Raw genomic sequence first — 22,394 nt, 5'->3', positions numbered from 1 at the left:
CTGGAAACTTGAACAAAATAATGCATGAAAAATTCATATGTGTTGGGCACACTAGTCAGAGCTCAGTAAATGGATGCTGTTATCAGTATCCTTTCCAGCTTCCAAGGGAAGTTCAGACCTCTTCATGGGAAAAACACTGAACTAAGAGTTTAGTGTAGAAAATATTTTATTAGAAAATATTATTTTCTAGAATGCCTGGGTGGCTCAGTCAAGCGTCTGCCTTTGGCTCAGGTCATGGTCCCAAAGTCCTGGGATCAAGCCCCAGTTTGGGCTTCCTGCTCAGTGAGAAGTATGCTCCTCCCTGTCCCTCTATATTCTTTCTCTCTCTTTCTCTCATTCTCTCTCTCAAATAAATAGATAAATAAATAAATAAATAAATAATTAATTAATTAATTAATTAAAATCTTTTTTAAAAAGACTTTTTATTTATCTTTTTGAGAGAGAGTGAATGAGAGAGAGAGAGAGAGAGAGAGAGCACAAGCCAGGGGAGAGGCAGAGGGAGAGGGAGGAACAGACTCCTCACTGAGCAGAAAGTCTGATGCAGGGCTTGATCCCAGGAACCGAGGATCATGACCAACTGAGCCACTCAGGGGCCCCAATAATAAAATCTTTTTTTTTTTTTTTTTAAAGAAAATATGTTCTTTCCAAAGTAATGAGGTTTTCAAGGAAAGCAGCAGTGATGAGTTTTCATTGTCAAATGAGTGTAGTAGCTACCATGCATGTACCATGAGATCGCCAGGTCTCTACAGTCTGCCATTTTTAAAAAAGTTTATTTATTTGAGTAATCTCTGTACTCAACATGGTGCTTGAACTCACAACCCCTTAGATCAAGAGCTGCATACCTTCTGACTGAACCAGCCAGGCACCCTCCTACAGTGCGTCATTTAATTTAACTCCCTTCCTAATCCAATGAGTTAGGCATCAGACTAATCAAAGGCAGACAGATTAAGGAACTGAGCAAGGGTCATCCTGCTGGTAAGCAGCTTCATCTTGGCCCAGTGTGCTCCAAACCATACTGTTTCACTGTGTTATTTTAATTCTGCCTCTCAAACTGAAAGTCTCCAAATTGGGAGGATTAAAACCTGAGACTGTCAAAAACTGCACCAGATTTAGACAACGTATCCTAATTTCCAAAGCCAATAAGATATAACATTTATCTATGGCTTTTATGATACCAGGAAGAGACCTTTTAATGTTTAACTAGTCCATGAAATCTCTTGAACATTTTCAAATAGAGTCCCTACCATAATTGGCTTTTAAATCCTGTACTAGTCAGTTCTACGGCCATAACAAAATACCACACGTTGGGGTGCTTAAACAAGAGAAATTTATTTCCTGACTATTCTGGGGCTGGAAGTTCAAGATCAAGGTGATATTGGTGGCCACCTTCACGTGGCCTTTCTTCTGTATATACACCTCCCTGGTGGCTCTCCCTCTTTATGTTTTGTTTTTGTGGTAAAAATAATTAACATGAGATCTATACTCTTAACAAAGCGTAAAACATCATCAACTATAGGCATAATGTACATAGCTCTCTAGAACTTACTTATCTTTGTAAATGAAATCTATACCTATTGAACAACAACATTCCATTTCCTTCTCCCTGTAGCCCTGGAAACCATCATCCTCCTTTGTGCTTCTATGAGGCTATCATGTACTTTATATAAATGGAATCATGCAATATTTATTCTTTTGTGACTGGCTTATTTCACATAACATGATGACCATCCGTTTCCTCCATATTGTTGCATATGGCCAGATTTCCTTCTTTTTAAAGGCTGAATGATATTTCATTCTGTGTATATACCACATTTTCCTTTTCCATTCGTGTGTCAATAGACATTTAGATTGTTTCTGTGCCTCAGCTATTGTGAATAATGATGTAATGAATAGGGGAGTACAGATATCTCTTTAAGACCCAGATTTCAATATTTTGGTATCTACCCAGAAGAAGGATTCCTGGATCATATGGTAGTTCTGTTTTCTTTTCTTTTCTTTTTCTTTTCTTTTCTTTTTTTTTTTTTAAGGAATTTCCATGCTATTTTACATAATAGCTGTGTGAATTTACATTCCCACCAACAACACACAAGGATCCCCTTTTCTCTACATCCTGGCCAACATTTACTTTCTTTTGTCTTTTTGTTAATAGTTATTCTAACAGGCAAGAGATAATATCATTGTGGTTTTGACTTGCATTTCCCTAGTGCTTAGTCATACTGAGCACCTTTTCATATGGCTGTTGACCATTTGCACATCTTTGGAGCAATGACTATTCAGGTGCTTTGCTCATTTTATAATTGGGTTATTTGTGTTTTTGATACTGAGCTTTATGAGCTCCTTGTATATTTTAAGTTTTCACCTCATAAAGATATACGATTTGCAAAATACTGTCTGACATTCCATAGGTTGACTTTTCATTCTGTTGTTTCCTTTGCCATACAGAAACTTCTTAGTTTGATGTAGCTCCACTTGTCTATTTTTGCTTTTGCTGTCATATACAAGAAATCATTGCCAAGACTAATGTCAAGAAGCTCTTTTGCTTCCTTTTAGAAATTTTACAGTTTGGGGTCTTTTTAAAAAAGATTTTATTTATTTGAGACAGCATGAGGTGGAGGAGGGAGAGAGGGAGAGGGAGAAGCACACCCCCTCCTCCCTGCTGAGTGTGGAGCACAACACGGGGCTCTATCCCAGGACTCTGAGATCATGACTTGAGCCAAAGTCAGATGTTTGACTGAGCAACCTAGACGCCGCCAGAGTTTTGGGACTTATATATAAGTCTTCAATCTATTTTGAGTTGATTGTTGTATATGGTATAATGTAAGGACCCAATTTCATTCTTTTGCCTATGAATATCCAGTTTTCCCAACACCACTTGTTGAAAAGGCTATTCTTTTCCCATTGTGTATTCTTGGCACCCTTTTTGAAGATCAGTTCACAGTATATGTGAGAGTTTATTTCTGGGCTTTCTGTGTCTTTTTTTTTTTTTTTTTAAGATAAATGTATTCTTAATCCCCTTTATTTATTTATCCCATTCCTCCCTTTGCTACCTTCCCCTGACAACCACCAGTTTTTTCTCTGTATTTAGAAATCTGTGTTTCTTTTTGTCTCCTTTTTTTTCCTTATTTTGTTTCTTAAATTCCACAAATGAGTGAAATCATACGGCATTTGTCTTTCTCTGTCTGACTTATTTCACTTTTATTAGATCCATCCATGTTGCAAATGGTAAGCTCTCATTCATTTTTTATGGCTGAGTAAAATACCATTGTATGTATGTATATATATATATTTTTTGTTTTGTTTTGTTTTGTTTTGTTTTTTTTGGCGTAACGAGACTTTACTGAAAACAGAAAACCGGGCGAACCAAGGATTACAAACAGGAATCTGGTCTCGTAGCAAAACAAAACAAAACAACAGAACAAAAAGGGCGGGAGGAGGGATGTAGGAAGGACGGAAGGGAGGGAGCAAGAGCAAGGAAAGGGAAGGGAGTTATATATATATATATATATATATATATATACACACACACACACATACAATGGTATTTTGGTTATATATATATATACATACAATGGTATTTTGTGGAATATATATATATTCCACATCTTCTTTGTCCATTCATCTATTGATAGACATTTGGTTTGCTTCTATATCTTGGCTATTATAAATAATGATACAATAAACACAGGAGTGCATTATCTTTTCAAATTAGAGTTTTTGTTTTCTTTGGGTAAATACTCAGTAGAATTACTGGACCATATGGTAATTCAATTTTTAATTTTTTGAGAAATCCCCATACTAGTTTTTCCATAGTAATTCTATCAATTTGCATTTCCACCAACAGTGCACGAGGGTTCCTTTTTTTCCATAGCCTTGCCAAAACTGGTCATTTCTTGTGCTTTTTGATTTTAGCAATTCTGATACGTGGAAAGTGATATCTCTTTGTGGTTTTAATTTGCATTTTCCTGATGATTAATGATGCTGAGCATCTTTTCACGTATCTATTAGACATCTGTATGTCTTCTTTAAAAAAATGTCTACTTCAGAAGTGCCTGGGTGGCTCAGTCAGTTAAATGGCTGCCTTCAGCTCAGGTCATGGATTCCAGGGTCCTGGGATCAAGCCCCATGTTGGCTTCTTGCTCAGCAGAGGGGGTCTGCTTCTTCCTCTGTCCCTCCTCCCTGCTCATACCCTTTTTCTCTCTTAAATAAATAAATAAATAAATAAATAAATAAATAAATAAATAAAATCTTTAAAAAAGAGAGAGAAAAATGTCTATTCATGTCCTCTGCCTATTTTTAATTGAATTATTATATATTTTTTGGTGTTGAGTTGTAGAAGTTCTTTATATTTTTTGGATATTAGCCCCTTATCAGATATGTCATTTGCAAGTATTTTTTCCCAGTCAGTAGGTTGCCTTTTTGTTTTGTTGATGGCTTCCTTTGCTGTGCAGAAGCTATTATTTTGCTGTAGTCCCAAAGTCTAATTTTGCTTTTGTTTCCCTTGCCAAAGGAAACATATCTAGAATAATATTTCTATGCCAAGAAATTACTGCTTATATTTTCTTCTAGGAATTTTTGGTTTCAGGTCTCACATCTAGTCTTTAGTCCATTTTGAGTTAATTTTTGTGTATGGTGTTAAAAAGTGGTCCAATTTTATTCTTTTGTATGTAGCTGCCCAGTTTTCCCAGCGCCATTTGTTAAATCAACTTTTTCCCATCGTATATCTTTTGCATATGTGTCTGTTTTTATGGCAGTACCATATTGTTTTAGTTTCTGTAGCTTTGTAATATATTTTGAAATCAGAAAGTGTGATGCCTCCAGCTTTGTTCTTTGTCATGAGTGCTTTTGCTATTTGGGATCTTTTGTGGTTCCATATGAATTATAGGATTCTTTTTTATATTTCTGTAAAAAAATGTCTTTGGGGTATTTTTGGTAATAGCACTAGATTCTATAGATCACTTTGGATAGTATAGACATTTTTTTAAAAAAGATTGATTTATTTATTTGAGGGAGGGAGGGGCAGAGGAAGAGAGAGAGAGAAAATCCTCAAGCAAACCCCTGATGAATTCAGAGCCCCAAGTGGGGTTCAATCCCCGGACCCTGAGATCATGACCTGAGCTGAAATCAAGAGTTAGATGCTTAACTGACTGAGCCACCTAGGTGCTCTTGGATAGTATAGACATTTTAACAATACTAGGTCTTCCAAGCTATGAGCATATCTTTCCATTTATTTGTATCTTCTTTAATTTCTATTATCAAAGTTTTAAAGTTTTCAACATATCAGTTTTTCATCTCTATCTTTAGTAAAGTTTGTTTCTTTCTTTTTTTTTTTTTTTTTTTTTTAGTTAAGTTTGTTTCCAAGTATTTTAAATGAGTTCATTTTCTTGACTTCTCTTTTGGATAGTTTACTAGTGTGAAAAAACACAAGTGATGTTTGTATGTTGATTTTCTATCCTGACACTTTACTGAATTTGTTTATTAGCTCTAACAGGGTTTTTTTGGTGTGTGTGTATTATCTTTAGGGCTTTCTACCTATAAGATTATGTCATTTGTGATCAGAGATCATTTTGCTTCTTCCTTTTGATTCAATGCCTTTTATTTCTTTTTCTTGCCTAATAGCTCTGACTAGCACTTCCAGTAAAAAAAAAGTGATGAGCCCAAGCATGTTTGCTTTCCTGATCTTAGAGAAAAAGCTTTCAGTTTTTCACTGTTGCATATAATGTCAACTGTGTGCTTTTTATAGATGACCATTGTTATGTTGAGGCAGATTATTTTTATAACTAGTTTATTGGGAATTTTTCATCATTAAAGATATTTTTATGGGAGAGTGAGAGGTGAGACTTCTTATTCCATTATTATAGTATTGTCGCCCTTCTTCCTTCTAAGGACACCAATCCTATTGGATTAGGACACTACCCTCATGGCCTTATTTAATTTTAATTACTTCTTTAAATGCTCTGTCTCTGAATACAATCACATTGAGGGTTAGGATTTTAACAGATGAATTTTGGGGAGATGGGCACAATTCAGTCCATTAAAAAAATCCATCCAATTTTTCATTCTGAAAGTAATAAAGTGTTTTCTATAAATACTTGCAGGAATACATTGATTGACAAGCACAATCATGAATCTTGTGTCCAAGTTCCCAGAATGATAAAATGTGAGAGCTAGCAGGGATCTAGAAGTCATAGGTCAATGTCTTTATTTTTCAGCTGATAAAACTTGGAGCCAGAATGGGGACACAGACTTGTGTGATGGTCATACAGCTGGGACTTACTGGCACCCATACTAGAACTGAGAACTCCTTGTGTGGTGCAGGGCTCATTTGGTGCAATGCACTTGGCTATTTCAAATCTTGTTTTATATGTAATATCATCCCTACTATTCACCACCCTGGATTTTATCAATGCATTCATTTAACACCTGGGCAGATTGCAATGCAACTCAGCTTATACTAAGCACTTAACTTAAAAAATGCATTGTCTTATTTAGTCCTCACTGTAGTCCTATGAAGGAGACCATAATATTTCCTCATTTTATAGATAAGGATGTCTGAGAGGTTAAGACACTAGTTTGTTTCTTCAGCTAGTAAGAGACATGGCCTGAAGTGGATGGAGTTTTGAAGGTTTGTGTGCTGATTAACTAAATAGATCATGTGTTTGGTCGCTCTGAAAGCTGATTCATCACCTTCTTTCTCCATTCCCGTTATGACTTATCACTGGAGGTGATAACAACAGGTGACAAAAGAGGACAACTATAGACCTTCACAGGGCATGGGAAAATGATTCCTTTGTTCTGCTTCTGTAAAACAGGATGACTAGGGAGAGCAAAGAGTCCTGCACAGCAGGGCCGGGGCACTTTAGGCAGATGGGCTAAAGAATATTTAATAACACTTTGCCGTTCTAAAGATTATAAAAATAACCTGTCCAGGGATGCCTGGGTGGCTCAGTGGTTGAGCATCTGCCTTTGGCTCAGGTCATGATCCCAGGGTCTTGGGATCACATTCAGCATTGGGATCTCTGCAAGGAATCTGCTTCTCCCTCTGCCTATGTCTCTGCCTCTCTCTCTGTGTCTCTCATGAATAAATAAATAAAATATTTAAAAATAATAATCTGTGATTTTTTAAAAAATAAATCTAGAGGTGTCTGGGTAGCTTAGTAGGTTAAGTATCCAACTCCTGATCTCAGCTCAGGTCTTGATCTCAGGGTCATGAATCCATGCCCTGTGTTGGGCTTTATACTAGGCATGGAGCTTACTTAAAAAAAAATAATAATAAAAAAAGAAAATAGAAATATAAAGAATATAGAAAAGCATAAAAGAAGAGTAAATTCTCTTATCTTCCTGACCTATCCCCAATTTCATTCTTCAGAAATAATTTTGCTACTTTTGAGTATGTGTTCAGAAATATATTTTAAGCACATGTATAATATATGTAAATTATAGTGTAGGATAATACTATACTTACTGTTCTGCAATGTACTTTTTAATCTCTTAGCAGTATGTCTTTGACATGTTTTCATATTCATACGTACAGTTCCATCTCATTCTTCGTAATGATGGCAAAATATTTCATTGTAGTGATAGATATATCCTTGTGATTTATTTAACTATTCCTATAGTAGACTAAAAATCCCCCCCCCCCAAAATGTCTATATCCTAATTTCTGGAACCTGTAAATGTTACTTTACTTGAAAAAAAGTCTTTGCAGGTATGACTGAGTTGAGGATCTTGAGATAGGGCATTACCCTGGATGATTTGGGTGAGCCCTGAATGAATCACGAGTGTCCTCGTAAGAGAAAGGCAGACAGAGATCTGACACCAGCAGAGGAGGAGGTGATGTATGAATGAGGGAGAGATTGGAGTGTTGCAGCCACAAGCCAGCAAATTCCAGTAGTCATCAGAAGCCGGAAGTCATAAGGCCTAGATTCCCTCCTGGAGCTGCCAGAGGAAATGCAACCCTGCCGACATCTGATTTCAGACTAGTGATATTGATTTCAGACTTCTGGCTTAGAGAACTATGACAGAAGAAACTTGTGTTATTTTAAGCCACCAGGTCTGTGATCATTTGTTACAGCAGCCACAGGAAACGAATGCAAGTCTCTGATTGATGGACATGTAGGGTGTTTCCACTATTATGGATAGGAGTTATAATAAATAGCCTGTACATGTAGCTTTACCCACTGTTCAGTTATATTTGTAGGACAGATTCTAAGAAATGGAATATGAGAGGCAAAGGATATAGACATATAAAAGGCTTCATCAGGCCTAAGGAGAATATTTATGTTTTCTAAATGGATTCATGATGCAATATGTGCCTTTGACTTTATAGACTTTAAATATGTTTATTAAAAAGAATAAAGACTAAAACCAAATGACCTATCCACTCAATTCAAGAACCAAATTAAAGAACAAAATAAACATGAAAAAATGAGACAAACTGAAGTAATAAATAAAAAGATAAAAATCAGTGAAATAGTGAATAATAGAAAAAAAAGAATATTTTAACATAGCGAGTATTTCACCAATATAATTAGGTAAACAAACATCTGGAAAGATTACGAAAGGAAGAAAACCTGCAAATAACTTCCAAAGTGAAAAGGAGGAAATCAGATATAAGAGAATTTAAACACAATGAAAGAATATAAAAATACTTTATACATAAAAATACTTTATACATAAAAATATAAAAAGCAAAAATTTACTTGAAAAGAAATAGGAATAGGAACCTCAAACAGACTTATGAATTTCTTTTTCTTTTTTTTTTTTTAAAGATTTACTTATTTATGATAGAGAGAGAGAGAGAGGCATAGGCACAGGCAGGGATCCCGACAGGGGGCTGGACCCCAGGTCTCCAGGATCGCGCCTTGGGCTGCAGGCGGCGCTAAACCGCTGTGCCACGGGGGCTGCCCCGACTAAGGAATTTCTTGAGAAAAAGTATATGGATGTTTTCCTCCTATGCACGTTAAAAATCACAGGCCCAGATGGTTTTATGAATGTATTCCTTCAAACTCTCAAGGAGTATATAACTCCCATTTTATACAAATTGTTCTAAAGACTTGAAAAATAAGAAAGCCTGCCTGACTCATCTTCTGAGTCTAGCATAAACTTGATTCCAAATCTGTATCAGGAGAGCAGAAGAGAAGACATTTCTAGGTCTGGGTAGTTATAATTGTGGTCGTTACAATACTTCTAGTTCTTCCCCCAGCTTTCTGGGTCTGTTATTAACTCACTTGAGGTCAGGTAGGGCTTCTTAGATTCTAACCAATGATTTATGAGCTCAACTGGTGTGTTACTTCTAGCCTGGTGTGCTTAATGTCTGGTCTGAAACCCTCGAGGGTCTCTCTGCCTTTCTAGGGGGACCAGCAATATGAGAGGTGGCACTTGTCCCATCGGCCTGGGTCTCTGAATGGCAACAATGAGCAGAATCACATCCCTGCTGACTTGTGATAGAAAGGTGGCATATGTATTTTGCTATTTTAAGCCACTGTGATTGGGGGGATTGCTATTGCAGTGTAATCTAGTGCACCCTGGCCAACACAACTGTCACTTAATACTCACTGTCCCTTCCGATGGTCTTCCAGTGTGCCCACCCATACTGCAAAACCCAGACAACTAAATATAATCCTTTTCAGTTTCCTTTGAGGCTAGAGTTCTTGATGTGATTGTTTCACCAGTTGGATGTACTTGGATGAAATCTAGGAGTGCAAAGTGCAAGGCAGGCCATCTTCCTAATGCTCCTGCCATTGCTTTGCTTAGCACAGTCTTGGAGACCTTACTGGCGTGGTACTGAGGAGACTAGTCACTAGCTTTGAGTGTTCAGAGGCAGTTTGGGAAGCATCAGGGTCTGGCGTTTCATTCCAGTGAACAATCGCTAGCTTTGTGGTGTTGAGAGGCTGTTGAGATGGTGGCGGCAGCTTCCTGCTCAGTGGATCACAGCTTCGGGTGAGGTCTGACAGCCACCTTTCTATTCTCCTCTCCCCCATCGATGGCAGTGTTAGGAGCTCTCTCATCTGTTCTGAGGGTCTATTCAGAGACCCAGCCTGGTGTTGCTTCTCTATCCTTTTTAATTATTTTATTTTATTTCATTTTTAAAGATTTTATTTATTTATTCATGAGAAACACACAGAGAGGGATCCCTGGGTGGCGCAGCGGTTTGGCGCCTGCCTTTGGCCCAGGGCGCGATCCTGGAGACCCGGGATCGAATCCCACATCAGGCTCCCTACATGGAGCCTGCTTCTCCATCAGCCTGTGTCTCTGCCTCTGTGTGTGTGTGTGTGTGTGTGTGTCTCATGAATAAATAAATAAAACTCTTTAAAAAAATTCTTTAAAAAAAAAAGAAAAAGAAAAACTGTCCGTATGCAATTGACACTATTAATGGACTAAAGGAGAAAAAAATCACAAAATGTCATAATACAAAAATATTTAATCAAATTAAACAACTCTTATAATAAAAACTCTCAGAAAACTATGAATAGATGGTAATTTTACTTTTTTGATAAAGGCTATTATATTAGAGTATAGCAAAAAAGATCTAAAACAATGGCTTAGGGCAGCCCCAGTGGCTCAGCGGTTTAGCGCTGCCTTCAGCTCAGGGCATGATCCTGGAGACCTGGGATGGAGTCCCATGTCAGGCTCCCTGCATGAAGCCTGCTTCTCCCTCTGCCTGTGTCTCCACCTCTCTCTCTCTCTCTCTCTCTCTCTCTCTCTCTCTCTCTGTGTCTCTCATAAATAAATAAATAAAATCTTAAAAAAAAAAAACCAGTGGCTTAAAAACCCATTTCTTTCTTTCTTAACCATCTCACTGTGAGCAATCCAGGGAGAAGGATGGATGGCCCTGCTACAAGTCATCATTCGGGTTTCCAAGTTTCTTCCAAGTTATGGTTCTATCATCGCATAGGGATGTCATGGAAGCTAGGTGGCTGCCATGATCAGGTTCCAGCTGTTAGGAAAAAAGGCATCGTGAAGGAGGCATGCCCATTGTCTTAAGTACCAGACCCAGAATGACTGATGTTTCACATTCCAATGATGATAATTTAGACACATGGCCTCACTGGATTGCAAGCAAGTCTAGGAAATATGCCAGGATCTAACTCAGTCGCCATATGTACACAATTATTATGCACCATTCCAGAGCTGCTTGGCTATGTGACCTTAGTCACTGACAAGGGTGCCCCTGGTGACAGCTTCATTCCTGGGGCCATAGAGACCTAGATATGAAAAGAGAAGACCTGAGTGAGTCATGATGAGTCATGACCCAGCACTTTTTGAATGTATGCTTGGCAGTGCTGCTCCCATGATCCAAGAAGTCCTCACATGTATCTTGGCCGCATTGGCCAGTTTCCTGAAAGCCACTGAGGGGACAGTGATGAACCCAAACATGAACGGGGTAATGCATCCCGGGTTGATCTCCACCCCTGGGAGATAGGACAGGGCAGGATACCAGCGGAAACAGAGCTCTCTTTGCAACCCTATCAGACTGTTCTGTGACTCGGTCATTTCCTATAGCCTCTCTGGAGGCATGCTGCAAAATCTGAGCAGCTGCTGTGGGAAAGCTGTGACAGCCTGAGAACACATTCCTCGATTGCTTCCTCCCTTTCCTGCCTCACTTCCTTGACTTTTACTTCCCAGGGGTTGCTTATCTTCCCAATAGAGTGTTAGCATGTAAGCTTTACCTCTGGCATCATTTTTGAGGAAAAATGTGCTGGGACACCATGGAAGAAGGGAAGGCTGGATTACGGAAGGAATCTTTATATCCAAGGCCCACAGAAAGCATCTTACTCAAAGGAGGAACTTCCTTTTTCTTTTTTTTTAAATTTTATTTTTTAAAGATTTTATTTATTTATTCATGTGAGGGACACAGAGAGAGGCAGAGACATAGGCATAGGGAGAAGCAGGCTCCTCGTGGGGCACCTGATACAGGACTTGATCCCAGGACCCCAGGATCATGCCTTGAGCCAAAGGCAGATGCTCAACCAATGAGCCACCCAGGTGCCCTTCTTTTTCTTTTTTTAAATTGGAGTATAGTTAACACACACATTACATTAGTTTTCAGGTATATAACATAGTGATTCCAGAAGTCTATATGTTATGCTGTGCTCACTGCAAATGTAGCTACTCTCTGTTACCATACAGCACTATCACGGTACCATTGGCTATATATATTCCCTATGCTGTGCCATTCATCCCCATGACTTGTTCATTCCGTAACTGGAAACCTATTCCTCCCCCTCCCCTTCACTCATTTTGCCCATCCCCTCCACCCCTACCCTCTGGCAACCACTAGTTTATTCTATTTATGGGTCTATTTCTGCTTTTTGTTTGTTTTTTAGATTCCACATATAAATAAAATCACGTGGCATTGGCATTTGTCTTTCTCTTTCTGACTTATCTCACTTAGCATAAGACCCCCTGGGTTTATTCATGTTGTTGCAAATGGGAAGATCTCATTCTTTTTTATGGCTGAGTAATATTCCATTGCATATATATATTCCACATCTTCTTTATCCATTCATCAGTGGACACTTAGGTTGCTTCCTTATCTTGGCTATTGTAAATAATGCTGCAGTAAACAAAGGAGTGCTTTCTTTTTTTGAATTAGTGTTTTTGTTTTCTTCGGGTAAATACTCAGTAGTGAAATTACTGGGTCATATGGTACTTCTATATTTAATTTTTTGAGTAATTTCCATACTGGTTTCCACAGTGGCTGCACCAATTTACATTCCCACCCACAGTGCATGAGGATTCCTTTTTCTCCACATCTTTGACAACAGTTGTTTCTCGTGTTTTTGATTCTACCCATCCCAACTGCTGTGAGGTGGTATCTCATTGTGGTTTTAATTTGCATGTCCTTGATGATGAACGATGTTGAGCATGTTTTCAGATGCCTGTTGGCTGTCTGGATGTGTTCCTTGGAGAAATGACTGTTCAAGTCATTTTTTAATGGGATTATTTGTTGTGTATTTTTTAAAGATTTTATTTATTTATTCATGAGAGACACAGAGAAAGAGGCAGAGACATAGGCAGAGGGAGAAGCAGACTCTCTGCAAGGAGCCTGATGCGGGACTCCATCCCGGACCTTGGGATTACACCCAGTGCTGAAGGCAGACGCTCAACTGTTGAACCACTCAGGCGTCCTGGATTATTTGGGTTTTTTGTTTTGAGTTGTATAAGTTCTTTATATATTTTGGACATTAACCCCTTATCAGATATATCATTTGCAAATATCTTCTCCCATTCAGTAGGTTACCTTTTGTTTTGTTTCCCTCACTGGGTAAAAGCTTCTTATTTGATGAATTTCCAATAGTTCATTTTTGCTTCTGTTTCCCTTGTGTCAGGAGACATCTAGAAAAATGTTGCTAATAGTTTTTGTTTTAAGGCCTATAAAAACAACATTTATTGCCTTATTAGTGACTAAATGAAGAGACTTTTTAAAAGTGAAAAGTCTCTCTAGAAGAGGATGAGCAAAATACAAGTTTCCAGGCTGATCCTTCAGCTTTCCTAAGGTCATATGGTCACGGCTCATGGTTCAAAAGTAGCATGTATCCAGGGTGAGGGAGGACAGCATCATTCAGAAAGTCCCCACTCCCATAGATCTCAGTGTCAAAGGGTATGTCAAGAGCTGGATGGATCTGGTTAAGAGCCATCCATAGCAGGTAGCTGTCCCAGTGTTCTATAGTACCCTGTTCTCTGGGAGCTAACTCCTCCAGCTTCTAGGTGATGGCTCCTTGGCAGACAGATCTAAGTCTGGTTTAAAGTGTTCTGGACTCTAGGTATCCAAGAGGTTGCTACCTATTTTATCTTCTAAGAGTTTTATGGTTTCAGATCTCATGATTAGGTCTTTAATCCATTTTGAGGGTTTTTGTGTATGGTGTAAGAAAGTAGTCCAGTTTTCTCAGCAGTATTTATTTAAGAGATTGTCTTTTCCTCATGGTATGTTCTTGCTTCCTTTGCTGTAGATTAGTTGATCATGTAATTGTGGGTTTATTTCTGGGGTTTCTATCCTGTTCCATTGATCTGTGCATCTATTTTTTTATGCCTATACCATACTGTTTTGATAGCTACAGCTTTATAATATATCTTTATTTTAAAATGTTTTTTTAAATTTTTTATTTATTTTTTAAAGATTTTTATTTATTTGTTCATGAGAAACACACACACACAGAGGGGGGTGGGCAGAGACATAGACAGAGGGAGAAGCAGGCTCCATGCAGGAAGCCCGATGTGGGACTCAATCTGGAGACTCCAGGATCACGCCCTCAGCCAAAGGCAGATGCTCAACCACTGAGCCACCCAGGCATCCCTAAAGTATATCTTTAAATCTAGGATTGTGCTTTCTCTTCCTTCTCAAAACTGCTTTGGCTATTTGAGGTCTTTTGTGGTTCTATACAAATTTTAGGATTATTTGTTCTAGTTCTGTGAAAAAATGCAATGGTATTTTTCATAGGGATTGCATTGAATCTGTAGATTGCTTTGAGTAGTATGGACAATTTAAAAATATTAATTATTTTGGGCAGCCCCGGTGGCGCAGCGGTTTAGCGCCGCCTGCAGCTCAGGGCGTGATCCTGGAGACCCTGGATCGAGTCCCACGTCGGGCTCCCTGCATGGAGCCTGCTCCTCCCTCTGCCTGTGTCTCTGCCCCTCTCTCTAGCTGTGTCTCTACGACTAAATAAATAAAATCTTAAAAAAAATAAAAAAAATAAAAAAAAATAAAAATATTAATTATTTTAATTCATGAGCATGTATATATTTCCTTTTGTTTGCACCATCTTCAATTTTTTTCATCAATGTTTCATATTTCAAAGAACTTTAGATGCATTCCCTGTAAGATGAGAAATAAGGCAAAGATACCTGATAACACCACTACTATTCAACACAATACTACTGGCTCTAGTCAATGCAAAGAGGCATTTAAAAAACTGTAAGAGGTAAAAGGATAATAATATAAGATAAAATTGTCAGTATTTGCAAATGATATGCTCAGCTATATAGAAAACCCAACAGAATCAACAAGTAAACTATTAAAATATATGACTTTAGCAAGGTCTCTAGAAAAAAGATAATCATACAAGATTCAATAGTGTTTATTCCTTATACCAGCAATAACAACCACAAGGTATAATAGAAGACATGATGCCCATCACAAGTACAAAAATTATAAAGTATCTAGGAAATAAAGTACCAAAGAGGTACTTAAAACCTCTTTGGAGAAAATTTTAAAAGTTTAAAACAGGAAATAGAAAATGATTCAAACAAACGAAGAGACAGTGCACAGTACTGAACTGGATGATTTAATATTGTAATGACGCGGGCAGCCCCGGTGGCTCAGCGGTTTAGCGCCGCCTTCAGCCCAGGGCCTGATCCTGGAGTCCCGGGATGGAGTCCCGCGTCGGGCTCCCTGCGTGGAGCCTGCTTCTCCCTCTGCCTGTCTCTGCTTCTCTCTCTCTTTCTCTCTGTCTCTAATAAATAAATAAAATATTAAAAAATATTGTAATGACGCCAATTTCCTCCCAGTCTAGGTATCTAATGCAATCCAAGAAATATTTCAGTTAGATTTTTCAGGATCTCTACCATCTTCCTCTAAGATGTCTATGTCCATGAATATTTAGATTCATTTGGAAATAAAGAAGAGCCAAGAAGGAAGACTCACTTTCCCAGAAATCAACACATATTATAAAGCCATATTAACAAAAGCAATATGGTAATTGTGGGTGAATAGACTAGCCCAATGGGACAGAATAGAGAACTCGGAAATAAACCTTTGTATATAAAAGAACTTGATAGATGATAAAGTTGGCACCACACCAACTATAAGTGAACTATAGATGGACTAAGTTCCTATGGAAAGATAAAACCATCAAGCTAAAAGAAGAAAATGTAGAAGAGTATTTTTGTGATGAGGGTGGGGTTGAAAAATTTCTTAAGCAAGACCACACCAACCACAAGGTAAAATAGTTAATGGATTATCTTACATTTAGATTAAGAATTTATTTTAAATAGGTGATGAAGATTAAGGTGTGCACTTGTACTGATAAACACTGAGTATTGTACGGAAGTGTTGAATCAGTATATTGTACACCCGAAACTAACATAACACTATATTAACTAACTGGAATTTAGATGAAAACATTAAAAAAAGAATTTATTTTAAATAATATACAATAGGCAAAGTTGACAATTGTGACACAGAACACAGGAAGGTTTTTACATCATTTACAAGTGACATAAATAATACCTAGATTATAAAGTAAATCCAATTAAAAAATGCACAAGTGGTCTTTGTACAGAATATCTAAATGACTAGCATTGCTCAATTTTATTAGGTAACAAAGATATCCAAGATAAAATGAAATACCATTTTACAGCCACAAGATTGGCAAACATTAGGTTAGAGAGTCAGACAATACCAAATGCAGATCTCTGGAGAGCAGTATGCCAGTACTTAGGGACCTTGCATATATCCCACGACACATCCAGCCTGTTTCTGGGTAAATAAATATGCCAGAGAAACATGCTCACAGCCCACGAATGGACAGGTCTATGGGTGTTCATTTCATCCTTCACATGGTTGTGGGGCAGTTGGAAGTACCCAGGCTTTTATTAACAGAGGAATGGAACATGTACTATGGAATAGATACAACCTTTGGAATATTTTCCAGCAGTTAGGTGCTATGAGCTAGATATGCATGTGCATCATGCATAGATCTTAAAGTCAGAGAGTTCACTGAAAGAAGCAGATTAAGATCTATGGCATGATATGGCTTTCGTGTTATTTTTACAAGTATACCAACAAGATAAGTACTTATCTGTTAAAGTGGGTATCTACAAAGAGGAAGAGTATAGGGGTGGGAACTGAATGGGAGAAAAGGAAAGAGGACTGGGGTGTCTGAGTGGCTCAGTTGGTTAAGTGACTGACTCTTAATATCATCTCAGGTCACCATCAGGGTCATTAGAGTGAGCCCTGTATTGGGCTCTGTGCTGTGCATGGAGCCTCTTAAAATTCTCCCTCTGTCTTTTTTTTTTTTTTCAATTTTTATTTATTTATGATAGCCACAGAGAGAGAGAGAGAGAGAGAGAGAGAGAGAGAGGCAGAGACACAGGCAGAGGGAGAAGCAGGCTCCATGCACCGGGAGCCCGACGTGGGATTCGATCCCGCGTCTCCAGGATCGCGCCCTGGGCCAAAGGCAGGCGCCAAACCGCTGCGCCACCCAGGAATCCCTCCCTCTGTCTTTCTCTCTCTCTCTCTACCCTTTCCCCCCACTCATTCTCTCTCTGTAAAAATCAAATCAAATTAAATTAAAAAACCAGAAGAGTGATGACGGGAGATGCTGTAGGTAGTACTGAGGAGTATAATTAATTTGTACCTGCTTTCTAAAAATAAATTTTAAAAATTCTAGCTATCTTGTGTATATGTGTGTGTCTAGAGTATGCCCTGCATTATTCTAGGGCTCAACACACACTTTCAATGAATTGTTCACGTACCTATTGCTCTGCAAGTCTGTGAGGGTCTCAAGAGCAGCACTCATGCTTTTTTCTCCATTGTTCTTTTGGTATCTGGCACAGAGAAGAGAATAAATCGTTTTGTTGAATGAAAGCTCAGAACATTCTCGAAACCAACATTCCTCAAAAGCTCAGAAATGTAGAAGAACCAAAGAGTGTGATACCTAGAAACAAGACTCTTCTAATGCTACTCCATATTTATTTTCAAGGCTCAAGACTGAAAAACAAGTAGTTGTTTTTGTCCTTGGCTCCTTGCCCTCTCCTCTTGATTCCCAGAGTTCTCTGGTTGTCCTCTCTCTCTGGGTCGGAAAGTCCGCTGACAATGGAATTAATGTGTAATCCTTCCTGGTTGGATAAATGAGAGGGTAGGAGGTTGTTATCAGGGCAATTATTCAACAACAGCAGGCCAGTAAAATATGCAGCTCCCTGCTGCAGGCCCTCCTGTGGCTCCACAATGCCTTCCAGATAAAGTCTCTACCTGGCATTCCTTCCAGATCTGCTCAGGGATCCAGCCCCTTGCTCTTGCCACACTAAGTAACAGTGCAACCACAGTCACTCCTTTCATTTTTAAAATTTCAGTAAGGGGGCACCTGGGTGGCTCAGTGGTTGAGCGTCTGCCTTCAGCTCAGGTCATCATCTCAGGGTCCTGGGATCGAGTTCAGTATCAGGCTCCCGGCAAGGAGCCTGCTTCTCCCTCTCCCTGTGTCTCTGCCTCTCTCTGTGTGTCTCTCATGAGTAAATAAATAACATCTTTAAAATAAATTTCAATAATAAATTATTTTAAACAAAATAGTTAAAATTAAAACAAAGTAAGGAAGGTATTTAAAATGCTTTCTTGTGCCTGCCTATCTCCTGAGGTGGCAGTTTGTTGCAGACACCAGGTCCACCGTCCTTGGGTCTGCTTCTGCCTACTGGGCTGTAAGTAACAACTCCCCTCATCTCCCTTTCCCCAACTCAGCTGTTTGGCAAAGAACCACTTACTGGCCTGAGCAGGTCAGAAAGCACTCTCAGCATTAACCCCTGTGCTGGGAGTTTCCACTCTGTCCCTCCAGATCTACTATTTTCCCTTCTCTACCCTACTTCACACCCTGGCAGGCTGACCTCTTGGGAAAGCACCCCAGGCTTTGTTGCCCTCTGCTTCTGATTGGGTTGGAGTAGTAAAGAGACAAATGAGAGGATTATTCTGTGTCAATGTGAGACCTGTTCTCTCCCAGGACCTGAAATGATACAACCCTTGGCTAAATCCAGTTCTCTCCTGGAAGGCCAACCCATCTCTTTGTAACTTCTTATCTCCAAAGTCTCATTGTCCTTTCCTGCAAAGAAAGGTTTGGTTGAAGGCCAGCCTGGTTCCCCTAAATGTTCTCAGGAAATAGGAGAGGAAAGCTCAGTGCAAAGTCTACAAAATAGCCCTGTTTTGTCTGCTGGGATCAACTTTGGTAAATAAGCAAGTGCCCTAGGAAATGGGATTCCCCTTGGCGCTCTCCCCACTCAGGACTACTTGCCTGTCATTTATACATACATAGGAAGACCACTCAAAGAAGTGTTCCCTAAAGAACACATACTCCAAGGAGATGGGTGCTTTCCACTTGGACATAGGAGAGTCTGGGTATCTATCAGTTGCCACTCTCCCCAGCATTCCAGACTGTTGATTCACCTTCACCAGTACTTGCAATTCCTTCAATTTGCTTCCCTGTCCCTCCTCTTTGCCTATGTCCTTGCTGTACTGTAAACCATCTTTCCCACCTTCCTTTGGCCAACTTCTGCTTTTCCCAGAGGCGAGGTCTGCCTCCTATAGGCAGTCTTCCTAAACCTAAGTTAAGTCTAAGCTAAATCCTCTATTATAGCACCTTCTAGAACTGTGTCATAATGACCCGTTTATCACTTTCGCTGAGATGTGAGAAAGTAAAAATTAGCTTAGACTTTCAAAATCTGCCTGACCGACCATTCATCAGGCTGGAATAAAAGACACAGGAAAAATCAGTTCCAAAGTTAACAATAAGTATTTCTCTCCAGGACACTGTAGCTATAAAGTGTCTGAAGAACTCCCTTCTTGCAGTGAGTACTGCTTTCTTATTCATGGAGAAACTTTTTTTCTAAAATCACAAACTCTCAGAAACTGATCTGTTTGGAATTATGTTGGTAAGAACGAGACATGCCATGCAAAAAATAAACAAAAATTAAGCAGAGCCAAAGAGGTGTTAGCTAACACTACAGTGGTCTTCACACTGCAATATATAAATGTACAAATCAACAAACACATTGTCTACTCATAGTCACACAATGCGATATGTCAATTATAATAAAAAAATGTTTAAAAAAGGAAAAATTCCCTTCTTGCCTGGAGGGGTCAGTCATTAACATTGAGAAGCAGCCCCTATTTACAATTCTGGTGCAGAGGTTCGGATCAGAGGTTTCAGGACACAACATTCCACAGCTATTGTAATTTTATTGTTTCCACGGAAACGGGTCCTTTGGTCCTTTTCATAGTCCAGGACTTATTATGATACCTTTATGCACAGTCTTGCTTTCCTTTGACTTTTCAAAATCCTGCTTTATCGACATTCACCTTAACTCCTCCCTTCCTCCCAATTCTGTCATTCTTTCTTTTCCTTCATTTGGTGGGACACCCTGTGGGTCCTCCGGTGTGCAGTTCCTCTGCAGTAGGTCAATGAACCTGACTTTGTCACCCTAGGTTTGTTCTTGGTGGTTTCAGGCTGATTGAATTAAGACTGCAGTTCATCACAGCTCCTAATAAAAGCAATGTCTGTGAAATGGGTGAATGAGTAAGCGAGTGACCCATTCCCCTAGTGAGACTAGGGTGAGGCAGGAAGTGTGCCTGAGGCCCTAGCCAGCTCAGATAGTTTGGGTCAAGATCTTGGAATCAGAGCTGTGTCTGAATCCCAGCTTGCCATTATACTAAAGCATGTGATCAAAATAAGTTTCTTACTTCTATGACCTTCAGTTTCCTCATCTCCAAAGTGACGATGATGTTTTATTGAGTATAATCATCTCTCTCTTACAAGGTTGTAGTTGTCAAAAAAGACTGTCCAGGAATTGGAAATGAACAAAAGAGATGACTAGATGTCCTTTCAGGGGAGTGCTGGACATTGTATAGAGGAGCTTCTGAGACACCTGATTCCATAGGGGTGTGCGCATTTGACCTGCAGTTGCCTAGGTGCTCTCTCTCTCTCTTTTAAACAACTCTATAAGAGTAGAAATGAAGCTGAGAAAACCAATGGTAACATTCCCTGTTCATTGTAATACAAACAATTCCTGTTCATAGGAATGCCAGGTAATTTTGCCTGGTGGAGAATATAAATCTTTATAATTCCATTTCTTATTTGAACCACTTTTAGCATCTTACTGGTTTCCTATTAATTGAGTTGAATAAAAATTTTGACATATTTATTTCACATTTGCACCTGAGTCATGATTTTACCTAAAAATTATAATTTAGCCCTGGGTGGCTTAGTTGGTTAGGCTGTCCACTCCTGATTTCGGCTCAGGTCTTGATCTCAGGGGCCCAGGATCAGGCTCTGCACTCAGCAGGAAGTCTGCTTCAGGACTCTCCCTCTCTTCCCCTCCCTCCACGTGTGCGTGTGCTTTTCTTCCCTCTAATAAATAAATAAATAAATAAATAAATCTTTTAAAAAAATTATAATTTTTTATAATGAAGAGCAGTAATAGATGTAAAATGCTTACTCTGTTAGAGACCCTTGAGAAATAGTTATGTCACCATAACATACCATACTTCCTTGGTAGACTGAGGTAGTAGACAGAATGTGCCAGCAGATCATCAAGGACCTAGGGGTCAATGCAGAACCGAGACTTGTAGACGACGCCAGGAAAGTATTGAGGAAGGAGTAATTCTCTTGGGACACTTCTGGCTGAATGGATAAGCTTCCCTGTTCATTTTAGATGTCTCTTGGTTTCAAGCACAGAACCCCACCTGGTGGCAGAGGGAGGGGCAGGGGAGCTTATATAACAAAGCATGGGTTCAACAGCCAGGCTTTAGGAAAAGCAGATGTGTACAGAGATCTGAGGACATCTTTATGCAAAGAAGTCTTCCCTCCAACTCTCAACTCTGTGTTTGTTGGCTTGATTCCCTATTCCTGAACATTGACCTTGCCCACACAGCCAGGGACATGGCTGGCAAAGCTCCTAAGCCTCTCTGCCCAAGGCTTATAGCAGGAGAGAAGGACAGTATTTTCTCAATCATAGTTCCAAAGTGTTCCAGGAATGACTCTAAGTAGCCTAGTTTAGAAAGCTGCCCATCTCAGAGCATTCAGGTGTGGCCGTGTAAGAAAAAGGATTTGTCTTATGAAGCACACAGCTGGAGTTGGGGAGGGGGCAGCTATGGGAGGAAGAGGGACACTGATAATCTGAGAAGTCAGAATGTTCCTTCGACCTCCTCTCAGGATTGGCTTGGAAACTGTTTCCTACACGGAACTGGTCAGACTGCATTGCAGGGGGGATCTTGGTGAGGGTTGGGTAGGGAGCAGGAATATCAGGGTAGAGCTGACACACAGTGCTGAGAGCTGTACCGTGACTTTGCACAGAATATGTTGTATAAAGATCTGCAGAGTGAGTTAGATAAGCCATGGGCTCATCCAGATGTGTTCATGATCCTATATATGCTAGCTAGCCTGTGAGATGGCCTCCTTACAAATCTCCATGAGCCTTTGCAGAAGTCACTGGTGAGGTGTGGTAGCCTTCACTGCCCACTCAGTTTCAGATAAGGAAACTGAGGCCCAGAGAGGTCATACAGCTCTGAAGTAGCAGAAACAAATTAAAGGCAATGGAATGGACTTTGGGTTTTATAAACATATATTATGATATAACTTGGACATGACTCTGTTCGTAATTTTCTTCCTTTCTCTGGAGTACTAACTGATCTGAGC

General features: G+C 39.3%; 1 long non-coding RNA gene across 2 annotated transcripts; it reads right to left on the bottom strand.

Moving 5' to 3' along the window:
* Window positions 1–15,061: 15,061 nt before the first annotated feature.
* Window positions 15,062–22,138, bottom strand: LOC140614495 (uncharacterized). Of its 2 annotated transcripts, XR_012015349.1 has the most exons (5): window positions 21,240–22,138; window positions 20,933–21,107; window positions 17,658–17,838; window positions 17,476–17,547; window positions 15,062–15,452 (listed from the first exon to the last, which is right to left on the bottom strand). It is a non-coding gene; the product is annotated as an uncharacterized lncRNA (long non-coding RNA). The 2 variants fall into 2 exon arrangements; XR_012015350.1 differs by lacking the exons at window positions 20,933–21,107; window positions 21,240–22,138 and adding an exon at window positions 18,595–18,757.
* Window positions 22,139–22,394: the final 256 nt, after the last annotated feature.

This window comes from Canis lupus, chromosome 22 (assembly GCF_048164855.1).
Source record: "Canis lupus baileyi chromosome 22, mCanLup2.hap1, whole genome shotgun sequence".
Lineage (NCBI taxonomy): Eukaryota > Metazoa > Chordata > Mammalia > Carnivora > Canidae > Canis > Canis lupus.
This window is presented reverse-complemented; position numbering and strand designations above follow the sequence as displayed.